Genomic DNA, 19664 nt, shown 5'->3' with positions numbered 1-19664 from the left:
CTCATTAAATTAATGTATTAGACATCTCACAACAGGAAAAGATGAAGAGATGTGTGAGGAAAGTTTGGTGATTAGACCCCACAGTAATGTCATCATTTTGACAGTGGTATTCACGACATGAGCCCTACAGGACAATTCCCCCAGCGGGACTCATCAGACAGTTGGTTCTGATGAAAACTGGTGAAAGTGGGTTGCATCAATCATAAATTTGGCCATCCTGCCTAACATATTGGAATGTGTTGATAATGCTAAAATTGCCAGCGGGCAAAGAACAGCCTCAGGGCCTTCACATCAAGGTGATTTTATGGAAATCTCGCTGATGAAGGCCTTGCAGCGCATTGGTGAAATACATAATGTTGTCCAGTTAGTAAGCCAGTGTTGCCACGTCATTTTTTCACATTTGTTACCTGAATGCTGTGTGCTGCATACTCTTCCTTGGATAATACATATCCCCAGAAAATGTCATGGAAGTCTGGCCATTAGTTTCTGTATCTTGAGAACCAGTTAATGTTCTAAAGCGTGGTAGTAAAAGAAACTCATGTAATGACCAAATTAGGCAGAGATCCTCTCTATGACTTGAAAACTTTCAGCAGATTTCAAGTAGTCAGACACATTTCTGCCAAATCAAATTCAAGATTTTGCCCTGAGGGTTGTAATGGAGGGAAGGTCTAGAGGCTTTGTACCTCCTCTGATCATGCTAAGTATCAGTATCATTTCTTATTCATTTATTCTATGGGGAGCTTAAATGAAGTCATTCATTTCACACAGATGTTTTTAATTTCTTGTTTACCAGTGGAACTTTTCATCTGATGTTGGTGGTGAAGGGAAAGTGAAGGGGTCATTTGGATACCATTACTGTTAAGAGGAGATTTCAACAAGCTACATTGCTATATTTAAGCCCTAAGTAGTGTTTGTTCTTATAGTGACATTGAAGAACAGTTTGTTAGAAAATGCTCTCCAGGTATAAAAAGCTTGTAGAAGCTATATTTTATGTTGTTGACACTGTGCTGTGAGTGAGAGGGATCCAGACACTCATTGTGGGTTGATGCAGTGAATGTGAGTGGTCAACATCCAACACTTCACCTTATAATAAATCTAATTTTGTACACAGCACTGACCAGTTGAAGAGTTTCGTACTAAAACGAGGCATCCTCAACATGAAAAAGTGACACATACTCTCATCATCAAATATTTAGAGCACAAGATTACCACAAAATACTACACTTTTCATAGGCTATAAATATTCTTGGAAAGATAATGAAAATAAAACTTCAGGTTCAATTAAAGAATGTGGAGTGAAATGTTTTGGAAATGAACATGTCACTTCAATTTCCAGAGAACAGCTCCCTCTGCAGCTTTGACCTTCTTGTCTGCATCTTTAGCGCTGATGCTAATGCACATTTACATCTTAGTCATTTTGCAAGACAACTTATAATCAGTGCTACTCAACTAAGAGACCAGCTGTAATCACACAAATAATAAAATAACAGCATAGTTAGCGGGTATGAAAATCCAATAGCAGCAACAGCTGACACATGTCAAAATGAAAAAGCAGGATCACGTATTAAACAGAAACAGTAGTGCTGAATCCCTTTTGGGTCCATGTGTCTTTGTTGAAATAATTCATGTTATTTCCTGACTTGATAAAGGATAACATCTGAGCAGCAAGATATTCAAATCCTCCTCCCAATTGTCCTATTCATTTCCCAAGCACAATTGTATTCAACTTACACATGAATATTCTGCTGAAATCCTGAAGCCTAATAAGAAAACATGATTGAGGTTCCCGGGCAAGCTGGCATAAGTGACTAGGGGGGATTGCTTTTCTGTCACCAATTCCATCCTGTAATCACTGCTAGATGCTGCAATTCAGTACTTCAGACCTCAGCTACTGTTGATATAGAGTTTCAGAGAGTGAGCGTCCAATAGTGACAGATTAGGTTTCATTTCATGAAATAAAAATGTTAATGCAGTGTCTGTATGTTTTCAGAAACACAGTTGATTTGTATTCAGGCAACTGGCTTATATCATATCACATTTTGCTTTTTTCCCACATTGGAATTGAAAAAATTGGAAATTAAATTAAAATTCTTCAAATTTTTGACTCCTATTCAGAGCCTAAGGCACAAGTGGTACGAGCCAACTCCGTCTCCAAAAAAGTGTTCATATGCAAAACTGTTTTCCTGATGTATTTTAGTTGAAACCTGGGCTCTAGGGTTTAAGTCCTGTTTGTTACAGAAAAATAAAGAAAATCCCTTTTCAGTATTTAAGCAGTCCTTCTCTAACCTTTATTGGGTGGTCTGAGTTACCCAAACATCTGCATGAAAATGTTAATCATGCTTTGGTTGCCTGCAGTGAATATTGGCAGTGAACTGTAAATATATGAATATTTTGCATGATAGCAAATACATTTCAGGGTTCCAACATACCAAATTTGAGTTGGTTTTAATGCCAATTGTTACTGTCATGCTCTGTTAGTGTAAACAGCCGTGAGATGGGAAGCTGCTGTCAAGATGAGGGTAGTGGCAACAGTACAGTAATAATGGTGGAAACCAACGAGCAAATACAGAATGAACAATATTTCAGAACAAAATGAGCAACAGCTTTATTTTTGTATTCTATCCATCCATTTTCTGTTTCATTGGGTATGCCAGACTTCTTTCTCCCAAGCCACGTCTTCTAGCTCATCCTTGGCAACCTGCCTGCCTTTCTAATGTTTTATGTTGGCCACGTTTTTATGCAAGACCACGAGGTACGTAGAACTCCTTTAACTTGAAGCACTTGGTCCCAATGTACAAGGAGGCAATCCACCATAGCCCTGCACTGTACCATGGCCTCAGACCTGGTTGGGCTGATTCAGACATTTTAATTACTATATCAAATGCATTTACCATTTCCTCTTTCGTATCCAATGTTGACATTTTCGTCACTGTTAACATCAGCCTCAGGCAAGATGCTGCAGGGAGGTTAGATCATCAAGATGAGTGATGTGTGATGAAGTGTTGAATATTCCTCTGGGTCATAAAGACAACACCACAGAGCTCCACAGGTCATAGCAGTCACGACCAAAAAAAAATCAGACAGAGAAGAGATGAGGATATATTTTTAAAAAGTCTAACTACCAAGCTGCACATGTATATATATTTAACATATCCTCTTAAATATAACATTAGTAAAAGTCTAAAAACAGGGGAGCAGCTTTCACTCATGTCACCACAGGCCTCAGCTCTCCTCTGCGCACAGCAATGTTTATGCTTCAGATCCACTGAAGCAAGGAGGATATTTAACATATGATTATTCCCCAAAGGTTAAGCTTATAAAAACACACCATAAGCGACTGGAAACACACAGCACACACTGTACAGAAATGATCAGACGTGCATGAGAAAACATTCACAGACAGCGTTTGGGGATCCTCTGAATATAGCTGTAAGTTGCAGTAGTAAGCAGAACTGTGAGAACAGATTAAGGACCATCTTTGCCGGAGTCTAGTCCCACCCCAGAGACCCTGCGTGAGCAAATGTCTCAGAGGCGTATGAGTTTTTGATTTGTCTACTGCTGCTCCCCCTTTCAAGCCTCCTCGCTGTCCTCAACGAGTGGTGCCGGAGAGCATGGAGAGTTAGGATGAAGGACGGAGAAGGATTTATTGCTGAGTGCACATCGATTCCTCGATTTGACGATGATAGAATGATGAGAGAAAACAGAGTGGTAATAGTGGTGGTAATATAGTGTAAATGTGGTAATATACTGTGAATACAAGCTCTTTTGTTAAAGTTTGTCAAATTGAGGTATCAGTTTCTTGTAGCTGAGTTAATTAAATTACATCTTGAATTTAGCCGAAATGCTACCCAACTTCTACTACAGCTTTACTGCTACGTACATTCTAATCACACAATGTGTTTTCCATGCCAGCTGCTGCTTATGGTGCCAATTTTCTGCATCTAGATTGAGTTTCCCATCTGTTGAATCATCTATCTGGGGGGTCACTGAACAGCTGCACTGGAGAGGTGTTTGTGGTAGGAGTTTTTGAAGGAGGGGAGATGGTTACTCGTGTCCTTTTCCCACGCAGATTTTCTCAGCTGGTCAGAGAATTTAAACTTGGATTTTGCAAGCTCCATTAAAAAGTAGCAGAGATATTATATCTCTTAGAGCAGCAGTCATTGTTACAAATGATGAACTCATCATCATTTTGTGAAAAAGAATGATGAGTGATTAATGTAGTTAAATGACATTTACCTAATGGAATAGTTCAACATTGTGGGAAATACACTTTTTGCTGAGAGTTAGATGACAAGACTGATACCACTCACATGTCTGTATGATGATTGATTAATGCAGTTCAGTTCAAAGATTTGTTGTCCCTATGTAGTTTATTCTTTTTATTTATTTTATGTAAGCATGATCCCGTCAAATGCACTTCAGTATATACTTCATGTTACTGTTCATACTACTGTGCTGATTCTGACACATCCCAGGACAAAAATGATTATTGTTTCTGGTTTTTGCAGTTAGTTTACTCAGTATAGGCAGTTCAGTTTGAAGATTCAGTGTCAATGATTCATTTGTACATGTACTGAACACCTTTATAGCTGAGCTTAACACAAAGCCTGAAAACAGGGGGAAACCAGCCGCAGTTCAATTATCAACTCATTATACTGTATTTTGTTTGTGTAATCTGTACAAAAACTGCTGTGTAAAAAGCAACAGGTTGTATATTTGGATGGAGCTAGGCAAGCTGTGTCCCCCTGCTTCTCTTTTTCGTATTTACAGCAAACACGAGCATGGGATCAATCTTTTCGTCTTACTATTGGCAAGTTTGGCATAACTCAAAATGTCAATCTTTTTTTGTTTTAAAATAAAAAATAAAAAAAAGGCAGATTTAGAGAATGCTCCAAGTAACATTTATTTTCATTATTGAATAATATGCTGAAGTTCGTCTCAAACTGTGTGGTCTATAAATGTCAGAAAATTGTGAAAAATGGTCATCATATTTTCCTAAAGTCCTTGTACTTTGAAGGATGCTTAAACAACATTCCACTGGGCTAAAAAGGTGGCAAGATAAACAATGGACAAGAAGAGAATAAAACGAGAACCAGAACTAACGAGGCATTGTTCAACTGAAGAGAGCTCCAAACCTCATAGAAGTCCTCTGGTGCACCTGCACTGACAATTAGGTAGAGTGGGTCCTCCTTTCTGTGCTCAATGCTTGTGTATGTTGTGTGAATGTCAATGTTGAGCCATGAGCTTGGCTGAACTCCCGTTGAACTTTATTTGCATAAATTCACACAATTAGACAAGACTCTGCCACCACTGAGGAAACCAATTGAGCACTTATCATACTTTCCATACAAGCACATGATTGGACAAGCATTTACAGTCCACCTAGTAGCTATGAGCTGGCACTTGCAACTGAAAGCCTTGGATAGCAGTTTGCAGAAGCATGGGAAAATGGTGATTAAAAGTTTGCTCAAACATATTTCCGCATTGCTTTGAATTCTATGAAACATAAATGAGGCAGGTGAGCTCGGCAACAGAGTTACTTATTATTACTTATCACTTTGTTTGGCCACCAACAGAAATACTTTGATTCTTATGCTCTGTGTGAAATATTTGAAACAGGACCAAAGTCAGAGAAAAGGAAAACTAACTTTTAAAGCATCACTTTATGCAATCTGTCTACATTAAAATGAGGCAAGAATAAAATATACATTGTTGGGATAGGGAATGCATTTGCACTTTGAATTTCTTTTTATGAAAATGTAATTGTGTGCTCATCTTGACTCCTTACAGGGAAGTGGCTTTTATTCAAAAGGTCGTGTCTGCAGTGACACGACCCTCCACCCACACCTCTCTCCGAGGGGCCTTGCCTCGGGCTTTATCTGGGCTGCCAGCCCCACTCTCACTTACTGTACAAACAAGCACAAGCACATACACACTCGCACACTTGCTCAGAGCTGTAATTACTGTCAAGGAAGGCTGTGCAGAGCAAACGGGCTGCAGCCAAGTTGTTCTAAAGTTCCTCCAAATGGCTCAGTGTCCATGTTCTCACTTTATTCAACAGCAGAACAACAGAAGTCTGACTGATCGAAGAGAATCTAAGGGACTGCATGGTAATTGCTGAGCAACCTGTTATGATGTTAATGCCTCCATTTATATGTCCCATTTTGCATTCTATTATTAACTGCTGTTATTTTGCGACAGACGTATTATTATCACATCTCCAACCTCTGCAGAAGTCAGACTTCCATTTGTTTTCACTGTGCGCTGAATGACTTTGCACAATGATTGGTTAGAGTAGACTGAAACTGCTGCGAACAGTTAATAGATGGAGTTTGGAAAAAAATCCCATGTCCCCGAAACTCAATTCAATTCTCGACTCAACACTGTCGGTTGACATGAAAATAAATGAGAGAACTGTCAGAGCATTAAGATAGAGATTACACCCCGTGTGTGTGTGTGTGGGTGTCAGTGCTGTGATGACATCTCATCACGCAAAGGCAGAATAACACATATTGTATGACCTCATATCATGTGTTTCCTTCTCTGGCAACGTTTTCTAATTTGGACTTGTTATTAAGCTCTTTTCATGTTAGAGCTGAACAATTTGAACTTGTCACTTTCTAAGTACATTTGTGAATCAGCCTCTCCTGTAGCAACACTGTATTGTGCTTTATTTGGCTCCCACAATTTCTTGTATATTCAGATTTCAGGTGGTGGTCATTAAGCCTGTACTGGGCACAGAAACTCTGTCTCTCTCTCTCTCTCTCTCTGTCAGTCTGTCTTGTTCTGTTTGTGTGTGCTTGATTCCTTCATTCACCAGGCAACTTAATCAAGTAGTAAAATTTGGGCTACATTGTCAGAACAGGCAGAGTACCCGAGGAGAGTGATGTAGTTGTTTAGAAAGTGATCCAAAGAATAATAAGGACAGAGGTTGCTAGTATGACAGATGCTACTGTGCGTGGGAAGACAATTCTGTTTACAGAGTTTCCCCTAGCTTGTTGTGCTACATATCATTGTGCAGTGACATCTGCTGTACTCTGAACCTCACTCAATCTTATCACTGTTATTACTCTTTGGAGCCATTTCTTAGGAAACTACACTGACTGCTCTCTACAGGGATGAAGGAACATGTCACCAACAGCGTAACTCACTGACATCTTTTTAATCATTTTTAGGGCAACAGAGGTGAATGGCACCACAGATTGAATACGATATATCAGACTCCAGATACATGCACAATACTTGTAAGTAGGATCAATTCATTGTCAGTTTGACAATAGTGACATTTGTTGACAATAAAAAGAATATACAGACATTTGCCAGCCTTGTCTGTCAAGGACAAGCCAAGGATGCAGCAAGATTTCTTTTCTTTTTTTCTCTCCAGTTTTTATGGTATCACTATTTTGCAGTAAAAATCTGACTTGGCTCTGTAAATGGAGCTAAAATGAAGGCGGATACATTTCATTTCTTGCCACAGTCTGAAATGACTGAACATAATGTGGCCAAAACAACTGAACTCAGGCTTTTTGTGGAAAGGGTGTGCAAACTGTACTACATGGGAATTCCTGATATATATGGGAAAACTGTAAAATGTGGCTCCAAGCGTGATTCCAGGTAAGCAATGTAACAGGTACAAAGAAAACAGATAACAAAAATCACTATGAACATTTGCTGTTGTTTAAAAACTCTTGGGAACTTCTAGTCTAAAGACAGTAAAAGTACACTGATATATTTTTACAGTCAGACTCCTCAAATGATGTGTCATTTTAGTGACCAGCTAATAAATTCAAAGCATTGTGAAACTTAAGAGCTTTTGGGTAATTTACGGCTATTCCCTTTGTGCGACATGCAGTGTATCACTGTATAGGAATGTAAACATGCAAATGGGGAAGGACAGGGTTGCCATCACATTGACAGTGGCAGAACTCTTCTGCAGGAGCTGTTTGGAGTTATTTTATGGTCAAGTTTAGACATTTTTACTATTATAAATAACCAGAACCACAACCCCCTACATTGGTTTATGTGACAGAGTAAGCTCCAATGGAATATCATTGTTTACTCACAGCACTGTCTGAGGGCAAGGGACGTTTACTTCTATAGCACATTCCATACACAAGGGCCATTCAAAGTGCTCCATACACAATGCATTAAACACAGCATGAAAACATTAAAATGCAAATGAAAAGAAATTCAAAGCATCTTACATGAAACTTTAATCTATCAGTTAAATTATGCAAAACACGTGCTAGTAAACTCAGCAGTTCATTGTTGAGGTCATCACTTACTTGATGACACGCATATAACTTTGCCTATATCATAAACTCCTTATAGATCACAGGAGGTCATATCGGTACTAAGTTGTCTCACAGCTATACAGAGCTGCAGGATAGCACACTAAACCAATCAAGTAATAACAAGCAAGAGAGGAAGGATGCAAGAGGGGAGGGAGACAGATAAGATGGATAGATACAAACATTGTTTGCTGATGAGGATGAGGTAGTGGGCCGCTGGCTGTTTGTTCCACATCAGAATGCCAAACAAGGCAGCAACAGCAGCCTGTGCTGAGTCACAGAGGTGAAAATAATGTCAGGCGTTGGAGAAGACAAGTCACCAGACTCTTGGGACACAAAAGTCAGCCATAACAAAAAAGCAGTGCAGACAAAGATGAATACTACCCACACTGCGTAGTCACAGACTTGAATTCCTCTCTCCTGGAGATGCATGTTTGCTAAGTTGAGATATTGTTCTGCTAAATGTGACTTTTTGCCTTGCTACATGCCATGTTTGCTTTGTGGTGTGTGTGCAGCATGTTAGGCTGTGAACAAGAGGCTGTGATAAAGCCTCTATGTCTTCACACCTCAAATCACAGGGGAAACCAGCTGCCAAATGTCATTTTGACAAGCAGAGACACATTTACTGATGTGTTCCACTCACCTTGTTTCACTGGTCGACAACGTGGGGAAGTTGTCAAGGTCAAACTTTAAGCCAAGCAAGAAGCAAGAAAATCATATCTCTGGGTTTGCTGCAGGTCCTGTTTGTCGTTGCAGCACCACTGGCAGTACAGCTGGCTCTGATCAGCCATCCAACAGCATGCAGAGATGTGGCTGTGGGCGGTGTGAATGTTGTCACTCTTCAGCGAGTCCAGAGACCTGCGATTTTCTCCCTGAGAATTCTCGTCGGTAATGGTAGCTGAGGGTCTCCCTGGAGTCGATAGGAAGAGCGCCTCATCAATCAAGTTGTATCGATTTGACTTTTGCTCTGTAGCTCACAAAAACTCAAAATGGAGAGATGGGCAACAAGGTGTAAAAGTCTGATTTTTTTTTACTTTGCTCTTGAGTGCAATGTCAAGTTCCGTCTGCTGGCTCCCACAGGGTCAGATCAATAACAGACTAAATCAGTATCTGTCCCCTGACACTGCACCGCAAGAGGTCCTCGAGATCTGGCCTCTGACAAACAACAGGATGTTTAGGCTTTGCATCAAAGTCTTGTCACTTATGTTTCAGCATAAACTAAAAAAAAAGAGCAGGTGGTGCTGCAAAAAACAGAAAAACAGATGCAGTCGAACAGCAAAATGACCCCAAAAATCTAACTATTAAAGAAAAGAAGAATTTAAATAAGGTGAATAATGATTTAGAATAATAAGACAAATAAATTCAGGAAATGAAATCTTACAGTAGGGAGAACACAGTCATTTATGTAGCTGATCAGCCATAACTATGAATTTACTTAACCCCAAAATGTATTACTGCTTTGCTTCTTTAATCTGCGTGACAGGGGGTAGAAAGGATGAGTATGATTATTTCACAGACAGGAAATGAATTGTAAGGCTCTCTGCTTGTCACTTTTAAAATGTGACTGCTTGGCCAAAATCTTCTCGGGGAAAAGCTTGGTTTTCATTTGCTTGTCAGCTCTCAGCTTAACACTTGATAAAACGCCACCTCAGCAAAGGGCATGATTAATTCTAATATGACTTGAGGACATTCTTCCCACAATGTGATTAAGTTACTTCAAAGGACAGGTTTCCCTGTAGTGAGTCAAAGTGTGGACGTTTTCAAAGCGAAATGTAGCTGTTTGAGGATGTTTCACCTTTTAATGAATCTTTTGACATATATGGCAGTGTAAGTGCCAATAAGAAACATTAAAAAAAATAATATATATTTAGATAGCAAATATTGTGATATAAACCAACTTGATATTTTGATGCTGTTAAAATTAGTACATCTGCACCAGGAGGATGATGATGGAGAATATGTGACTCCTTTACGTAGTTAACATTTGGGAGTATGATCTTTAGTATTGATCTTTGTCAGCAAAACTGACAGTACTGAGGAGTTTATGCCAGGGCAGAATACACTCTGGATTACGATCTCATTTCGACTAAATCTTCTGCCTTAACATGAGGCAAATGAGGTGCATGGTGATGAGAGAAGCAGTACACAACAAAATACAGTATTTGAAAATGAAATTGACATATTGTAAATTATATATATGTCATTAATTTCTATAATACAGTTTTGACTTGGGTTGTATATCCAGTTCATGAAGCTTAAGTCTGTTGCTGTTCTCAACTCCAGATGACCGGTAAGTCTCTTGAGCACAGAATGTTTTTCTAGTGTCTTTTTTTCCATTAGGAATGAATAATAGAAGAACTGGGTTGTGTTAGAGTGACGATGGATGAAGAGGCAGAAATGAGCCACAGCTGGAGACAAATATCATCAGCAGAGCATCAAGTGCAGCGATGTGTGAAAAAATGTACATCCCTGATGGAAAGCAGTTACTTTCCGATAATCACAAATGTCTACTTTGATAATACATTTGGAAATGCATGTGATTTAGTGGTGATAAGAATAATCAAGCTTTTTTGCCGGCAGTGTGGTTACAAGGATAGCAGTGGCGTCTGGTTGGTCCACTGAAATAACTCAATAACTATTAAATGGATTGGAATGAAATTTGGCACAAACATTCATGGTCTCAAAAGATTGAACCTGAAAGACTTTGGTGATTACCTGACTTTCACCATGAGGTTTTTTTTTGGTTTTGAGTGAAGTGTCTCAACAATTGTTGGCACAGACATTCATGCTGCTCTCAGGATGGGCAGCCTCAGCCGTACTGTGCTAATTAGCAAATGTTAGCATGGATGTTATAACTGTGAGCATGTTAGCATGTTGAAGCTCAAAGTACCGCTGAGCCAAAGTAAGTTGGAAGTTGGAGCAGGGAATGACGTCACACCTGAATTTGAAGTGTTCCAGTTCAAGAAGTCAGAAACCAGTTGAAGCCAGGTTAGCCATTGATAGCCAAACCAGTTGATAAAAGCGCATTATGCTGTATTTTGGGCATATGAACACCGTAGCAACATGTCCACAAATAGAAGTTGGACAGTGATGTGTGTACAACTGATTTAATGAGACACAAATAAGACAGAAGTGACAGGACATTACTTCAACTTTCACACTGTTGATGCACAGGGCAGCCGTCTTTACTTTAAGGTCGGGATTGGTGAGGTTTCGACTGGCTGTAGACTCCATTTTCAACTCCTTAACAACTCCAGCTGTTTGCCAATTTTCACTTTCTCTCCTGTTAGAGAAGGATTTGGTGCTATTCACAAATGAGCATTGACTTAATAGTTGGTTAAGAGGTTCAGATTGCTACTGCACGGAAATAATTTCAGGGAATAAGGTTAGAAAGTGACAAGCAATGTTGATGCTGAGTATTTTAATTCAATAAAGTAATCATCTGCTCCATTAATAGACATTAAGGACCGCTAATGAAGCATAGTGTGGTTTTATATGCGATCAAACAAACGCTTTACCTTCATAACCCATAAAGCCCATTATTGACAATGTGTGACACCCTCTGTATCCCCAAAAATATAAAGATCCATGAAACCTATTTTGAACCATAAACATGTTTCAATATTTAAACCAAAGCTGTATAAAAGCAAACATTTGCTAATTATGGAGAATACATATTGAGCAACCAGTGTCATAAACAACTGGACCTGCGCTTGCAGCTCCTTCCTCTGTAAACCCTTTCAAGTGCCTGTCTGAATATTCATTAATGAACCTTCCCTCTAGAAGTTGTTATAAAAATCTTCCCCCGATCGAGCGCAGTTGTACTCATCTGGTTAAATAACTGCATGCAAGTGTAATCAACTGCACCTTTGAATGTAAATGTTAAAGGCAAGAGATAATGAAGAGCAGCTTTGATCTAGATGATGTGAGAGAGTGCTTCCCCTGATGGCTCATTCTTATGCTCTGGACACGAGGTCTTGTTTATGGAAATGTGCTGGGGATTCAGACTCAGTTTGTTGTTATTACATAAAGCTTTTGCTGTAATATATACTGTATCTCAGTGCAGAGTCATGAAGTCAAAACGTAGTGATATGCATACAGACAACCAGTCCTGTCAAGTATATTTCTATCCCATTGTCTGATTCATTCCTGCTATTTTATTAGTGATGGTGTAGAGCAGTCAGCCAACCACAGGAGCTGTCAAACTTTCAGTAGTTATGAAAGCTACTCACAGCAATCAAATGTCAAGCTACCACTCGGGTAGTAGAGAGGGACAAGAAAACAAAAAAGAAAAGAAAAGGTAATTACAGTGCTGATGAATACAACATATAAAAAAGGTTTTATATATTGCGTTGAGAACAAAACCTTTATAGCTTTTATCTTGTACAACAACATCTAAGCCCATGTAAGAAAGAAGATGACGATAAGTGACTCCCAAGGAATATTTTTCAATTGATGCCTGTGCATCAGATAACAATCACGACACAGCTGGAACACTAGCTAGTTTCCAAGATGTTTAGTTTTGCAATGGGCCTAAAATCTTCAAAACAATGTCAGTTTTACTTTTAGGTTGTACAGCTCACTGTGGGGTGTCTAGATTGTCTCACACATACAGTTGGGGCTTAAAAGTTTTATGTGATTTTACCATTGAGCGTAGTGGGCTCTTAAGAGGGTTAATAAATGATTTGGAGCAAACTAAAGGATAGGATTTAGAATTTTTCAGGTATTCTTTAATACAACACACACATTCCACAGAGCTGCAACAATTAGCTGAAGTGGGTACTGTAGCTCTTAGTCTGAAAAGTGAAGCCAATACAGAAATGCCTTAAACCTGCATTCTCTCTAATGGCCAGCAGGGGGAAACTCCAATGGTTGCAAAAATAGGTCTATAAGAAAATGACACATCTTCTCACAGTAAACACTCACAAGTTTCTAGTGTTTTTCAGTACAGTATGATGTTCATTTTGTAAATTAACAATTAGCATTATCACAGCTAACCATAGACTGAAAATGCACTGTGCTAACCGTGCTAGAAGCTGCCTCTAGGGTCAGCTCCACTGTCTCGTCCAAATATGGTCACTTCTGCCTCCAAAAGTCAAGGATGGCGGATGTCAAATCCAAGTTGAGATGGTAAAATTGCCAAACCAGAGGCTTCAAAATGTATAAAAACCAATGGGTGATGTGGGTTGACTGTGTCCAGTCTATGGCTGAAAAAATGACGTAATTAGTCAGATAATTCATCTACAACCAGTTTGGCACTATTTGTGGGCTTATATAATCTTACATTGGGGTTTAGAGCTGTTTAGATAAAACAATCATGTTGAAGACATCACCTTGTAATGTGGGCAGTTGTGATGGACACTTTTCACAATTTTTGGCAGTTTGAAGACACATAAATTAAGAATTTGTCAAATTATTCCATAATAAGAATAATAGTTAATTGCAGTTCTACATATTTACAATGAGACAGGATGCAATGTATGAATTTTTATATGAACAGAAATGATTAGAAAAACAATGTTGTCAGCAATAGGCAGTTAATATAGAAATACTGATTAGAGCTAATGAATGCAAAGATACTTAAATAATCATTAGTGCATAAAGACTATTCTTAAAGTAACTGCCAATAAGGATACTTATTTCTTACTTCCACTTTGAGTTATATGGCATTGTGCTTGATGTGTTTTCATGCTCAGTGTAGTGTGACTGTCTGCTAGAGATATACAGGTACAATGCTGGACATTTTGTTAAATATATACGTGTGGTAATTAATAAAGGATTGGACACGAATAATAACTCTATTTTTCCCAGAGCTGCTCACACATTTGCATCACTGGCTGAGACGAATAAAAGGCATCTTGCTGAGATACCCATGTCTGACTTCATTCAGCTGCCTTCAGTGAGGAGTCTTTAGCGGGAAGTGAGTCATTCCCTCCTGCTCCTGTGTCGTTGGTGAAGAGATGAGCCGCATGACCCCTGTGCATGATTAATTAGTGATCATTATCCCATCTCCGCTCTCCTCAGTGGGCGCTATGTTTTTGTTCTCTCCTTTATTAGCATAGCTTGCTGCACTACAAGCCCCCTTTTGACGTGACTAACATGGGAATGTGTGTGACACAGAGGTCTGGCAAAGCCTGTCGATAATCTGATGGGATGCATTTGTGCCATTCTAACATTTCTTTCTTCTTCATGGGATGAAATAAGGAATGAAGGAAATGTTCTATGGGTGACAGCAAGGATGTCATTAGATCTCTTTAGAGGGGCATGAGCAACAGTGTTATTGTGCTGTGCCCGAGTTAAAAAGTAGCTAATTTATGGATAAACACAACTAAATGAAGTTTCAAAAGAACAGTCATTCAAAAACATGCACCATGCAAGTTCTCATGAACTGGTAGGGTATCTGAGGTTGGCTTGGACACTTAGAGGAAACTTTGGAGAATGAAAATCAGCCAAGCAGGTCACAAAGAGGCAGAAGGTCTAAATCACAGATAAAAGCATGAACAGGTAACACACAAGAACAGGGTAAAGGTGGCTGGACTGCAAGGGTTCAACATAACAATACCAACAAACTAACAGGGATTGGATGGCAGAGGACCAGTATACAGTATAAGCAACTGGGAGTGATGGGGTAATGAGCAGCAGGTGAAGACAATTGGGGAGTGGCAACAGGTGAGTAAGTGGGTGTGGGAACCAAGCAAAAAATAAATAGTGGCTACACCTCAAGTCTCTGATATTTACTCGCTCCTCGATTCTCACTTAAACCAAAAGTTGCTTCGGTATGACATCTTGAAGGTCATCTCAAGTCTCTTATTCCTATTATGATGAGTGAAGAGGATATCTCTAAGGAGCCATGAGCGAGGATACATGAGAACAGCCTTCATGGATGTTTTTTTTACCAGCTGACACACCCCCTTATTGGACATCAGTTATTAATTGGACGCTACAGCTGATTGGACTGATCTGATACATCATCACGTCACTGCAGTTATATATCAGAGGAAATACAGATAAAAGAGTAAACTATGTTTCATTTCATGATCTGTTATTTTCCCAATGAACTTTTATTATGGATGAAATTAAAGTAAGGGAGAGTGTCTGTCAGTAAGAAACACTTTTAAAACTCATTTATATTTTTGTCTCATTTGTCGTCATTTCCATTCAGTCACATGTGAGGCTGAAAATTCCTGAGCTTTGAGTTTGAAATTAGTTATATATATTTCTTTTTGCCTAAAACATTTAATAATAAATAATTTCCAGTGTTCAAAGAACACCCTAATCATATTCTGAGTTATTAATAATGAATTCACAATCAGAATATCAATAAATACAGACGATAATAATGAATAAATAATATAAACTCATTCTGTCAGTAGAAATGGATCCTGTGCCTCTGAGCAGGACACGGTTTGTACACGGTACAAATACAGAATGCAGGTTTTTATTCATATACAGGTATTTTTAAACAGGTTACATGCTGCAGTGGGGAAACAGCTGCTCTGGCAGTGATAACTGTGCACCTTTAATAGTATTAGCACAGTGCACTTGTGTGCAGATGGAAACTGCAGCAGAAGTCTCTACAGCTGTTAAAGAAGACAGCTGATCCAGCTGTGATGAGTTGCTGCCTTCATCAGAAACGGACATCACTTCAGATGACACTTCAGAGGAAAGAATGTTTAATTTCTCTAAAAACATATTATCTTGTTGCTTCTCTCGCATCGTTTCCTTGCTAAGGGGACTAAGATACAAGAAAAGGTGCAAGTGAGAGAGACATGGATGCAATTAAGAGACTTGAGATTTACCCAGTGTGGGGCTAAAGGCAGGGAAAGAGTCAGCATGGGCAAAGGAAACAAAACAGGACAGAGGCAAGAATGATAAATATACAGTATATTTATATACTGTGAGTTCATTTATTGGTCTGCATATGATCTCTAACTTTGAATAATAAAACTTAAAATAAGAAGTCCTTACACTCCAGTTGGCTTTCACATATTTCACTGAAATTAAATAATATACCAAAGGAGTTACCGCTGTTTCACATATTCTGACATATGAATATGTCTATACCAGATGAGTAAATCCAACATAGTATAGTACTTAAAAATAAACTTTAGCTACTGTATCTTAAATGTGAGTTACTTAACAAGCATGGTCTATATTTTTTGATAAACTGATGATAAATTTAGCATCTATTTAACTCACATGGGATTATAATGTAGGATCTCCGGCATAACAAAGTAAAGTTTTACTTTCTAAGCTAAACTTTGTGGGGCAACAGTCAGTTTTTGTGATTGGGTCTTGTTATGTCTGGACACAAGTTTGAAATTAAAGCCTTGGGTCAGGCTCCTTATTAGCTAAGTCTAATCAGTACTGCTCTGTTGTACAGCACTGTGCAGTTATGGGCATCATGAAAGGAGTGATAGTGGTGTCAGGGTTGGAGTAGTCTATGTTCGATGAGTGAAGTAGTCCCCATACTTCTAGCACCCATTCTACAAAATAGTTCCAACGTCCCTGACTGTGCCCCTGATTTTGGAGTGCACTCTGTTTAAGGAGAGACCTTCGTTAACAGCAGCAGTAAGCTGTAAGAGCTGACCCCTCTCTTAACACCTACGCTGACAGCAACACACCTTCTGATTACCTTTCATCTGGTGTGCTGCAGCCATCAGACTCTCCAATTACATCTGCTAATGGAGCAGCCTCTTCTCTAAACTGGCCTTCCATCTAGTTAGGTGGGAGGCAGCAAAGGTTAGAAAAAAAGCTGGATAAAAAAGCTTGATCATTAGGACTCAGGAGAGTATTTGTTGCTTTAAGACTCCTTGTTAAAATGATGACTGGCAGTTTGGTTCCTGGCGTGTCTAGGGCAAGGTCATTCCCTAACATTCCTTAACAAGTCTGTGTTTGAAAGAGAGGTGGGTTGTGTGGGGCTTACTTCTGATCAGTCACACTGGTTGACTCCAACCGAGAGCTCCCCATGAGCAACAAGTCCAGATAGTGTCAGTAGACGTTTTTTGTTGGTGGTGGCTGGTAGAAGATGAAACAAAGCTGGAGGTTGTTGACTTTTAGTTCTTAAAGCCAAAGACAAAAGTTGCTCTGGTGCCGCGTCTCTCACTCTCACGGTTATTCACAGTTCATCAGCGCCAACATCACTTCTAGATGCTGCTAACACTAACAGCCAGCCAAAAAGAAAAAGGTAATTATTAAATTTAATTTAAGAGCATACTGCACAACCAAACATTTCTGTACAGCCAAAATAAAAAAATAAAGCAAATATTAAAACAAATCTGTACCATTAATGGTAATGAAGAGTGATAGTTGAATTCCTAGAAGCCACTGCTTCAATTAAGGGATAAATCAAGACTGAATAATATAAAGCAGAAATATCAGTGGTGGCATCACTGTGTAGAGTGTGGCAACACTTTTTTACCACAGTATTGTATCAGCTCTCACACAAATAATGAAACACAAGCATCATCAAAGTCTTCTTTCCCAAACCAAGCTCCCTCAGAGATTAGGCTCAGAGGTTAATTGAGGGCAAAACCCCTCCATCTCTACATAAGGGCCGGAAAACAGCACAAACACGCGCACGCACACACAGACTCACGCACACCACACACACGTACAACTTTAACTGTTTTTGAACATAAAATATGAAGTTATGAATCCACTTAACTGTTGGCAATTAAAAATGAATATATTCAGTGTATTCTATACACACATCTCTACAATATGTAGGCACACAATGTGTTTGTTCAGCATTCCATATCTTTGGCGTCTCAATAAGTGACATGGAAAGTGTGTGATAAACCTTCATTTGCTCAAATGTGCACCCAAAAGCTAAAGTAGTTGTCAGAATCCTGATTTAACCACAAAGTACTAGTAGTTACTCTGACCCATAACCACCATTGCACATCACTCTCTCCTTTCAATGTGACTATCCAGTGATGCTAAGAAAGCACAACATTATAAAAAGACAAATCACAACACTGGCCACTCACCCAATATCCTATATATATACCAGTGTGGTACTTCCCAGCTCTTCATAAGCTTATGCAATATGACTTTGTGAGTTATCTATTCCAGCTATAAAACCCTGAGCATCAGCAGGCAACAGGATATCCTGCTGAGAAATGTGGCAGGATAACAGCTGCCGCTGATTTCTTTGGGCTCACTCGATCATGTCTGATGGCACTGAAGCTTTCAGAATACTGTCACAGAGCAGAGTGGGGCCATTATATACTCTCTCCACCACTCCTATCTGATGGGGGGAAAAAAAGAAGGTTGAGACCATCAGACCAGCGCTGAGAGCTGCTGTACAGACAGACAAGTGAATCTATGTGTGTCTGAGCTCTCCTCTCCATGGGAAGCCTTTGACATCTCTAGCCAGCTGTGCAGCAGGGGAGAGCTTCTTCCATCATGTTTATTGACTGGAAGCTCTCCTATAATTGAAGAGGGCTGGAATGGAGACTTTCACTTTGACTCCCTCTTCATGAATAACTCATCAATCGCTTTATGAATAACCAATCAATAATTCTGAGTTAAAGATCAGATATGAATTTTTTTTTACAGAACTTATTTGGAGGAAGACACTCCAGACTTTGCCTCATTAGAGATTTAATTTTAATATCACCTTACCATATGTCCACTCAACAGGCCAAACCATTTATCTTTTTGTGTTAAGGCATATGCAGCAACTGGCCCTCTTAAAATCCCAAACCACGCTCAGGCTTTGGGACTTAAAGGAGATGAATGGGGTTAGAGCGATCTAATGCTAAACACTGCTTTTTCATTACAAATACTGGTGACTGAGCCGATTATTTACATGTGTAGAGCAGTTAAAGGTCAACATATTGTGCAGTGACACCACAGGAAAGTGGACCTTCTTAGCAGTAAATAATTCATCTAATATGGTACACAAACACACAGCCAAAGATTGTACAAAGCATGTTTTAAAAAAATATAAAATGAAAATGTGATTTACATAACTTGGCTGTCTGTTGGAGCACGGCTAGCTTTCCGTAGGTGGGACAGTGGGTAGTAAAAGACAAGCTTTTTATTCAGCAGGGAAACCAGACAGACATTGATATATTCCTGAATTAAAAGGATAAAGCATTAATACATCATTCATTAAAAAGAAGAGACTTGCTAGCAGCTCTGTGAGGCTCTATTCAGGCACAGCAGTGCTTTGAGCTAACATCAGCATACTAAGTTATATGTTGACGTGCTGATGTTTAGCATGTATAATGCTTATTAATGTTAGCATGTTGCTAATTAAGAGTAAACGCAAAATACACATGAGGCTAATGGGATTGTCATTCATTTTGCAAGTATGGTCACAAAGTACTGGGCAAATTGAAATTTTGACCTGATGATGGCGCT

The sequence above is a fragment of the Scomber scombrus genome, chromosome 4 (genome assembly GCF_963691925.1).
Source record: "Scomber scombrus chromosome 4, fScoSco1.1, whole genome shotgun sequence".
Lineage (NCBI taxonomy): Eukaryota > Metazoa > Chordata > Actinopteri > Scombriformes > Scombridae > Scomber > Scomber scombrus.
The sequence above is the reverse complement of the archived record's forward strand: the minus strand, read 5'-3'. Positions refer to the sequence as shown.